Below are 10,584 nucleotides of genomic sequence, written 5' to 3'. Positions count from 1 at the left end.
TTCAAGTCCTCCACTGGCCATTGCTCTTTTAAAATTGGGTGTTTACTAAGTCAGAGCATTTGTCACTATAATTCACTGAATTTCCAGGCTCCTTATATGTATTGGTGGCAAATCTAGTGACTTTTTAGACAAAGCTTGTCACTAATTATCCTTTCAGCGGGGATTCCCTCAATGGACACTTCCATGCCAGTCTGTCAACTAACCACACAGCTTCAGATGTGGGTGTGAGTTTTACAATTAATTACAGCTGAAATCAAATCACATGTTTTTATTTAATGTTTGGAGATCTTGTTAGACCGCATTGTAATTAGAAAATCAGGATTTTGGAAGAAATTGTCAGTGACTGCTGGTTAACATTTAGTCTTAATGGGCTGTGTTTTCCACAACAGAGATGTAAATGAGAAGATAATGGAGTATTCAGTTGTACTTGCGCACAGAGAGAGAAGGAAAAAGATTAAGAGCTGAAACTAGTTGAGCCATTTACTAGTTTAGGACCCAGTGACTGATGTCTGGGACAAGCTAGACATGCAGCTAGACAGCTGCCTGTGCCTGAAAGTAGCCCTGGTTCTAAAGAGAAAATATGCTTATGCCAACCAACACCTGAATCATTGCCTGACATGTCACCATGCTTCTTTCCTAATCCCATAAAAACTCTGCATTGACTGTTTCAGTAATTTCATTTAAACTTTACTCACATTTGAGTGAAACAGGATTTTTCTATGAGCTGGGGGGAGGGAGGTGCTCTCTGTGCTTCCCATTTGCTTTCCTAAGCTACAGACGGGTCACATGTGCGGCTTCGTTTGTGGGGCATTAGTGCTCCACGATAATCAAAGGCAGAATCTAGAGAGGGAGGGAAACAGGGATATAAAGGGGCTCGATAGGGTGCCAGAGCAGCCCCCTCTGCGCCCAGTGCCTTTTAATTAGGCTCTCAGCAGGGAGGCTGCACCAACAGACACACACAGCTCATCACTCACACACAGATACATGCACACTGTCATATATACTGAGAGTATTATGATATATACAGACATTTTTTATGCTTTATTATTTCAATGTATGTCATTAGTGTTTTCTGTGAAACTGGGGGTTCTTATGTCTGTTGCCAGAGGAGCAGAGAGGTTGTCCCCTGATGTGCTGTCACCATTTCCTTTCAGGTACTGCTCAGTGTCATGGGCTTTTTTCCTAACAATGGGATTTTAGCTGTCGTGCGTGCAAGGACATTCATTCATTTACAACTTCTAAGGTACCGCAGTCGCTGGCTCTGATATCCACCTACAAAATTAATGTACAAACATGTTTTCATTTATTTTGCAGCATTGTCATTTTTCAGTGTAAATATTGCGTTCAGTATGGATTATATCGTAAAATAATTAAACGCATGTGATATACACTACCTTCTTTGTGTGATGATCTCTCCTACATTTGTTAGATGATTATGAAATGAAGTGAAATCATTCAAAATTGCAGAATATTTGTCCAATGCAATGACGTTTTTCTAAATCTGTAAAATCCTCAAAGGGAAATAATGAATCATCAAGCTATGACAGCTGTACCAACTTTTATATCTTAGCTCATTAAATTTATTGACATGATCAATTTTTTGGGAAAAAAGGCAGCAGTACAGCTCGCCATCTGCCTGGACTCCCCAGTCTGCTGACATTTGGTCAGTGGCCTTTAACCTTTGTGTGGGCATGTCAGGACACCAAAAGTCAATATGTTACAAACGGCCTAAAAAATGCATTAACTGTTCCAAAATTTTCACACTGAATGATCATATTATAACCCTGTACAAACTGTAAAATTTTTGCTCTTGTTGTTGGTTTGGCTCAAACTGTGAAAAGTCCGAATGGTGCTGTGACTTTTCCTCAGGTGCACACTTCTTATGAAAAGGGATGACAGTGAGTCACTGAGCAGGAAATAAAAGGATATTGGTACACGAAGGTCAAAAATGATACAGACTGATCCATTTAATTTCATATTCAGCAGGGGTTACATACTGTTTTATGGTATAGTATTAAAATACTTTTATTCCACAAATATCAGAATTAAACAATGTAAATACAAAATCTGTTATTTTTTGACAATTGCTCAGATAATTTTTTATCTAGCTATTATAAAAAGTTCAGGCCAAAACAGTAACATAAGTAAATCCTCATTCATTATCTTTTCTCACACTTCACTCAGACACAGGCCCTTGGCATTAGTAATCTGAACTGCTCACCTTCAGCATGTTCAGATAGGTAATTTACTTAACTTTCACTGATGAGCCCAATCTCACGAGTGCAAAATAATTAGACCTACAATGCAAATTAAGTTACAATTTTATAAATACGAATTTAATATTTTTTCTATTCTCATGTCTTCCCAAAGAACCTTATGGAAATAATCAGCAAACTATTTACAAATTACAGTAAATGTAGGAATTGACACACTGCTCCACTGTCAAACTTTTTACAGTTATTGTACTTTCCAGGCCTGATAGTAGACAGTGAGAGTGGCCACACCAGTCAGGTCAGCTGTAGAGACTGATGGAATATTGAGCTGTGGACAGACCAAGGGTCAAAAGGCCCTCAGCTGCGCCACACCTGAGGTCCGGGAAGAGATAAGGGGGTGGGGTGAGTGTCAGATCTCAGCACTCTTCTCACAAAAAGGTACATTCACCCCTCATCGAGTTTACCTCTCCAAAGTCCATAAACCTTATGAATTACCCTTCCGAGAGAAATGCACCTCCCTCAGGGGGGCTGAGAATCAGGAGACACCTCTGACCATTTGCAGCTCCTTACTCACTTATGGCAAATGTTTGTTTGTTGTTTGTTGTATGTTTTCTTTTGTCTTTTCACTGATGCCTGACATTTAGGGAGCTGTACACTAGCCCAGTCCATCTTGTTTTGAAGAAGTACCTAAATGGGAGTGTCTGACTTGAATGTGCATGAAGCTCTTTATGAAATCAGGTACATGGGTGTACCATGCTAACTCATAAAATAAAATATCACACAATGCTGTGTTGCGGTAAAACAGAACAGATGCATCACACTTAGATTGGGATTTTAGAATTGCCATTGTGATGACATTGCAAACTATGTCATCACTAGACAATTATTGGTTTCTTGATTTAGCATTCATGAGATGATAATGAGCTGGGAAATATCCCTAATTCTAAAAGCTGCCTGTGGTATTTAGATTTAATTGGGTAATGGTACACAGCTGCTGACCATTGTGGATAGCAAAAAAACTTTACTGGCTTGCCAGTCAGAACAACAAACAATGTTAAAGCCATATTAAATTGCTTCCCAAACGAGGCAGCATCTGCTAAAAGGCTGACTTAAAAAGAGTTGGTTTTGAGCATTTTTACTTTTGATTAATACAAAGTCAAGACACACGGATCATGTGGTGACTCACAAACATGGAGGTATGAACCATGAATAAACCCAATTCACATGAGACACAAACTAAAGTCCAGATGGATTAGCTCTAGAGTATCCAAAAGACAAAGAGAGACTCTTCTCTCAAGTATCCCTTTATTCTGCTCTTCATAAGGGCTTGAACTTGGATTTGCGCTTTCCCCTCCCATCTCACTCAGAGGCAGGGAGGCGTGACATGACTTTGGCCCTGACCCTGAGCCCTACCTGGATGTTTTGTTTGGAGTGAGTGGAGATCAGATGTTTTTGGTCATTACACCGCCCCTCATTAGGTCTCCTTTTTCATCCAAATAAACCTAATGAGACAGTGTTTAATGTCCAGAGTGCCTCCCTACCCCTGATATAAGGACGGTGTGTGTGTTAGGGCATGTCAAGCCAAATTACACCGATGTCTCGTTCAGTGATGGCACCTGGGCCCCACTGTCGCTCGGGGGAGGTGAGCTCAGGGAAGGGAAATCCACTGGGGGAGGGCCCAGCTGGAGGAAGTTAAAAAGCTAAATGTTGATTGGAGCTCCTCTGATGAGAGAGGTGTTTCAGCATCAGGAGAGTTGGGGGGTTCTTTTGTTTGAGAACATGTGGGAGAATCCAACTTAACCATCCTGTCAAAAATTCCACCATTGGCTTAAATATGTTACTTTAATATCTGTTGTTGTTTAGTAATAGAAAGCACAACTCTCTGAGGCAAAAGTAATTAAGAACTTAAAATTATGATTCAACATGGCAACATTGGTCTGCATGTCAGCCTTTGATTGAAACTGAAATATGTCAACAACTACTTGATAGATAGCTCTGAAATTTGGAATAGACATGCATTTTTGATTCTTTGAGTTTTGCTCTGCAGTCAAAAGTGGGTGAATATTTGTGTTTTTCACTGACACTGGCCAGCTAATGGATCTGATTCCATTTGGTACAGATAGCTACAGTCTGACAACCAGAGGAGGGAGCCTCTGGTCATCTAAGAGGCCAAGACATGGGATTGAGGTGGCCATACACCACAAATCCCAAGCAGCCACAAAAACAAGTTATCAGAATATTGTTTGCATTTACATGCAAAGCTATTGTGAAACTTGTTTCCAATTCAGGGTGGACCAAGGCCAAACAATCAAACAAAATCTCCAGAACAGAAAACATGACTTAAAATGCTCAAATATGACAAAAACAAAGTGCAACAACTAAACTTCGTGACTAACAACAACAGGGTGAAGGGTGATGAAACAAAGTTGCAGTTCACCTTCTAAATCTCACTTAAGCTCTAGATATTTCACTGAACATCAAAAGTGTGGCTGGTTGGGACAGGGAGATGATGTGGTCCTCCCTCGTCCAGCTTGGCTATGCCATCTTGCTGTTTAAGAACTAATAAACCTCTGGTAGAAACCAGCAGCTTGTCCTTGATTTTTTTTTAATGCGGTAACTTGACCAATATGTTGAAATTTTTAGAAATGCCTCACTATCAACAAGATGAACTTTCAATTTTGTCCAGATATTAAATGACGCCAACACAACAAATCTTACAAACATTGGTGACAGTTTTACTTTTGCTCTAGTTGAAACTGATATTTGTAAGATATTTATAAGAAACACTAGAAACACTGTGATGTAGCACAGATCAAGATACTGTCTCAACGTTTGAGAACTTTTCAAACCAGAGTGGGCGTATGGGGACTGTTCTTGGAAAAGTCTCTCAGGGGTTATTTTTATAATACTAATAATAATACATTTTATTTGTATAGCACTTTTCAACAGAACTCAAAGATGCTTTACAGACATAAAACAGTGCAAAATAGACAAAAATTGCAAAGGTACAGACAGAAAAAAAAATTTAAATACAGAAGTTTGATTCAATGAGAATAAGACATAAATGGCATGGCACTTTTTCTGTGAATATTTTATTATTTTACACAGATCGGCACACAATTTGGTACAGCCATTCATCATCCCCAGATGAATTTTGAGTAGTCCTGAAGCTTTTCCTCCTTTGGTTCAGAGTCAACTATCTCAATCATGCCCTTAGAGTGTAAACAAAGGCATGATGTTGAAACAAACCATCGACAATGTCACGTTTGCACTGTGATTATGAGCTCAAAGCACAGCAATATGAGCCTCACAGAGCTGCTGCTCTGTAATGTTGTACATTAAAAGTATGTAATTAGTCTTCTTTTTTGTATCTTATATGAAACAAAAAATGTTTCAGAACAAAATACATAGTAAATGTATTCGTAAGGATGCATAGATTTGGTTACATGGGGAAATAATGATGAACCAGACTTTTGATTATCTGCAAAAAATCGATCCATATTGTTTAAAATGAAACTGGAGACAACCAATATATCTTTATAAAATCCTTTATAATAATTTTGTTTGTATTAGTTTTAACTTTCAAAGGAGCAATGCAGAATAATAAATACTTTGTAACATGCTTGATCAACCATGTGGTTCTTCTGTGTACTCATGTACCCTAATATCACTTAAATTCTAAAAGTACACTTAAAATGCTGATCACTCAGAAGTTACTTAAAGCTTATATTAAGCAAGAACTCGGTGAGAAAATACTACAAACATGTACCACACTGGGATTTTTCACCAGCACAACCAAAAGGTCAAGACTTCTGTGGCCTCATTTGCTTTCTAAAAATCTTGAGAGCCCATCTGAACAAAATACAGAGGATCTCTGTTAATCTACGTAGCATCAAGAGACTGACATTATATTCTAGGGACATGTACAGACATAACTTAGAGTTAATGAGATGAGGACTTTATTTGCACATGTTCAGGACACTGACTTCACCTCTCAGTTCCACCAGCTTTGCTGATGCCTCATGAATTTGAAGTCTGAGCCTTTTTTTTTATGATTAGGAGACCAGTTGTGATCATAATCCTGGTCTCATCATCAGTGGGAGGATTTGCTTTTTCAAACTGGAAATGATTGCGGAGAGATTTGACTTGTCAGAGATGTTGGTTAGTGTGAATACCACCAATTTCAATGTAAATGACCTGTGAGAGAATTTCGTTGTCATAATATCCAATATTCCAGTAATTCATATCTTATCATGTAGAATCAAGGTTTATGTGGAAGAAGGTGTAAAAAATCGACTTTTGTGTTGCTGAAGGCAGCAAGATTAATTTTCCCCTTCAGCTGGGTGATGGATTTATTTTTGTCTGAATGCACATCTCTGATTGGGCCACATCTGTTACCCATCAGCCTCGGTATTAATGACAGTGCCAGGAATGCCCTCAAGTGTTTTCACTTAAATGTATCTGAGTGCAATCCTACTAAGGCTCCAAACTCATTTCTTTACATGTGTGAGGTGACATGATGATTCTAAACTTAAAGTGTAGTCTATCAGTCTAGATTTCATGGCATTTTCATCCATCTGATGACAGTTTTTTGTTTCTTTAACTCTAGGTGGTGCAAGTCATTGAGTGGTGCAAACTTAGCATTTTGCATGTCAGCCTATTCTCATAAATGCTGAAAATTCTCACTGCAGCTACCCAACGTGGCCCTATTAGCATTCCAGAAGAGTGTCATATATTCATGAATTAGACATGGCTAAACACCTACACTTATCATATTCACTTTTTAGGTGTCCTCTGCATTTTTACATTTCAATATCTCTGTAAAGACTTTCCCCAAACTGCACTTGGCAATGAATTGAATAAATACATCTATGCATGTGTGCTTAAATTATTAAAAGTTCTCACTATCAAGTTTTTATTTGCTGCTTTAAAACTGTTAGGTCATGCTCACTGATCCCAAATTGGTACCTCGTCCTTGAATGCGAGGAATTACTGGAATTAAACTAGACCTGACATATTACATATTGTAATAATATTGAAGTGAATTTAATCTATTGAATCCATTTATAGATCCACACACCAAAACATGTGTCAACATCACCTCTCGGTTCCCTCAGCCTTGTGATTAAATCTGCTTTTGTACCATGACATGAAAAAGTTCATCCAACATCGGAGAGGGTCCTAACAGCAATGAGAAAAAAATTTGCTTTTGTAAAATTTTTGTAAAATCTTTGTAAAATATTCAATCATTTAGACCCCCACCTACTGGTCTTCATATGACCTTTGAAAATAGGTGTGCAATGTCAATTACGTGAGCTGCTTTCCTAATACTGATTGTGGTGGACATGTCATCTTAAGCACACCAGCCTGAAAAATAGCAGTCCGTCTTCTTAGCTAATAGACAATCACTCTCTGATAGACTTCATTAGGGTGAAGTGAACATGCCTTTTCCTTTTCTATTTATTCTTCTTTATAATTCAAACAAAGCCCCCCCAAACAAAAACAAATCCATCTTTGGTCTCTGAATTTTCAGATTTTCACACATCTCTCTCTCTCAATCCCTACTTCAGTTCTTCTTCTTGACAATTTCAACCTCCATATCGACAATACTAACTGTAAACAAGCCTCAGATTTTCTCGATCTCCTTGACTTACTCAGCATGTCAATTTTCCCACCCACACCCATGGTCAAACCCTAGATTTAGTCCGCTCAAACGGTCTCATCCTTGGAACACCTCTCTAGCACCAACCTCCTCATATCTCGAACACCTAGTTATTACGATGGACAGCCACCTCCCCAAACCCCCTCCCCAAAGAAAAAGGTACAATATCCTTCAGAAACCTCAAATCCATCCTGCCACAAGAAGTCTCAGCTTCCCTGTCTATCACCCTGGCTATATCCACACCCCCACTATCTGATAACCTCAATACCCTTGTCGACTACTATAACACTCTACCCTCCTGCCTTGATCAGTTAGCCCCCATCAAACTCAGAACCATTTCATTTACACACTTAGGCCCCTGATATAACCCTGATCTCTGCCAGCTGAAATCGCGTAAGCGCCAGTTTAAAAGACTCCATGAAGACTCACAGTTAATCTCTTCACTCAGTCCCCCAAGTGGTTGGGACGCCAGCGTCCCAAACTGATAAACATATGAAGGGCGTCCTTCATACAACGAAAGTAGGCAGGGTTTAATGAAAATTACATGCACAAAAATTTTGACGTTTCTAGGTGCTACAGTTTTATCATAGTTACTGAAAATGTCTCAAATAGAATAGAAGACGATGGCAAGCCAACAAGCGGCATCACATCAACAACAAAGGGACTGTAAACATATGTATACTATCTTTACCCCGTTTCTTTCACCTCCAAAAAATACTGTCATAGAAACAACACCAAAGTACAAAATGGAGTTTATTTCCCAATAAAGTTTTCAACAAGTCTGCTCACAAAAAACAACAAAAAGTCAGACGCTGTTTTCTATCTCAGTGACATACGAACATTCTAAAACAAGCCTGGCCTCATTTTAAAGCTAAAGATGTGCCCAACAATAATCCGCGGTTCAATTTTATCCATTGTGTCCAGTTAATCGGACATTTTGTCTTATTTCCCCTCTGCGCTAATGCTAAATTAAAGGTCCATCAGACTGCACATCTACTACGCGCAGGTAGCGTCTCCTGTCAATCAAAGTCACGTTGAAGACAAGTTTTCCATCCAATAGTAGAGACCCTAAGGCTTCCTTTGATGTATAACAATCCCTGGTTGGACCGTTTTTCCACCCCAAAGAAGGCCTGCGTAAATTGAGCTGAGCCACATGGGACATCAGCACACACACACACACACTGACGCATGAAGTCAATGCTGTCTGCCTGGATTTCCCTTTAACTCAATTTATAATTGTTTTTTATCGTCGTTTTGTTATTGTCGTGGGGAAATTTGCCATAATTTACACCAACATGGCGAATAGGGTGTTTACACCAACGGAGGTGCTGCAAATGTTATAAAGTGAGGACAAAAAGGAGGGCAACGTTGACGACTGCTGCCTGCAGCCAGCCTAGTCCCTTTGCTGGCTCCCCTCTCCGTGTCAAGTCAACAATACATAGCTCGACAAAAAATGCGTTTTTACTGCCCTAAGTTTTAATGTAATTATCAAATTAATAATAAAAGACAATACATTACATTTCATAAATACATATTTCAAAGGTCTTAAGCCATCACTGATAGTTGTGGGTTTACTTCTGGAGTTATAAAGCTATAAAATAACAATATAAAACAGGCAAAGATAGGTCAAATTTGTGTTTGGATAGGTTTTGGACACAAAGATATATTCATCCCTATAAATGCAATTTTCTAATGGAATTTTTACTTATGTAACTGGTGTTCCTAAAAGCAATCATGTTTGTGATTGGCCCAATAAGGTTATCTGTTAAAAATTATGTATCACTCAAATCTTGCAGTGTGCATTTTAGCCAAATTGGGCCATTTTGGATAGGCTTGGCATACTGGAGATTGCCAAGGACACTTTTTGGTAAAAACTCTATCGTGCCTCAGTAGTTTTACCTATCAACCTAAAATATGGTACAGATGTGGACAGGGAGTGTGTGTATATGTAAAACTCAACCTGTTTCATGACTAAGATTTTGAGATATCACTGTTTTAAAAAAAAAATTCAAACTTGTTTTTTATTTTTCCCAAAAATATAGTTTTTTCAACAGCCCTATTTTTTAGGGAATGACTCATATTTTAATAGATGTAAAGGGACAAATGTTATCTTTCATTTAAGCCATCAGCCATAGTTCTAGGATTCGTACTTCTGTAGTTATAAAGCCTTATTTGCAGGGATACTAAAACAGGCGGTAATTGCCAAAAAAAAAAGGCCTCTGCTAGAACAGGCTAAACAGGTAAAAATACAGGTAACTACCAAATGATTATTTAATTTGAACCAGGGCAAGAGCCACTCTTTTCCTGACACTTTGTGCACTGCCTGACAGGAGAACTAATTGACAGCTGTAGTTTTGACATGTAAAGGGTGGACTGACTGGTGTTTCCTGACTTTGACCTTTTATTGGACAGCCAGTCTGTGTGGACATCATCCAAAAAGATCCTACTGTCCCTTTGGCTGGGTCATGACCCAGGTGACCACAGAAGCACACACCGCCAACCACAGCAGGACAGATGGCTGAGCAGGCTGGAATGACATGTGGACCCAGAGGGCTGCCAGTCAAACACTTTCACTGAAAGATTAAGTAAACAATACACAACACATCAAATGACAGACTATGCCCTAAACATTCAATAAAGAGTCTCATGGACGTCATGTTAAACTTTTGATTCCCCGTTTCAATAATGGAAGAACAACATGGGATATCA

The sequence above is a fragment of the Echeneis naucrates genome, chromosome 14 (assembly GCF_900963305.1).
Source record: "Echeneis naucrates chromosome 14, fEcheNa1.1, whole genome shotgun sequence".
NCBI classification, from domain to species: domain Eukaryota; kingdom Metazoa; phylum Chordata; class Actinopteri; order Carangiformes; family Echeneidae; genus Echeneis; species Echeneis naucrates.
The sequence above is the reverse complement of the archived record's forward strand: the minus strand, read 5'-3'. Positions refer to the sequence as shown.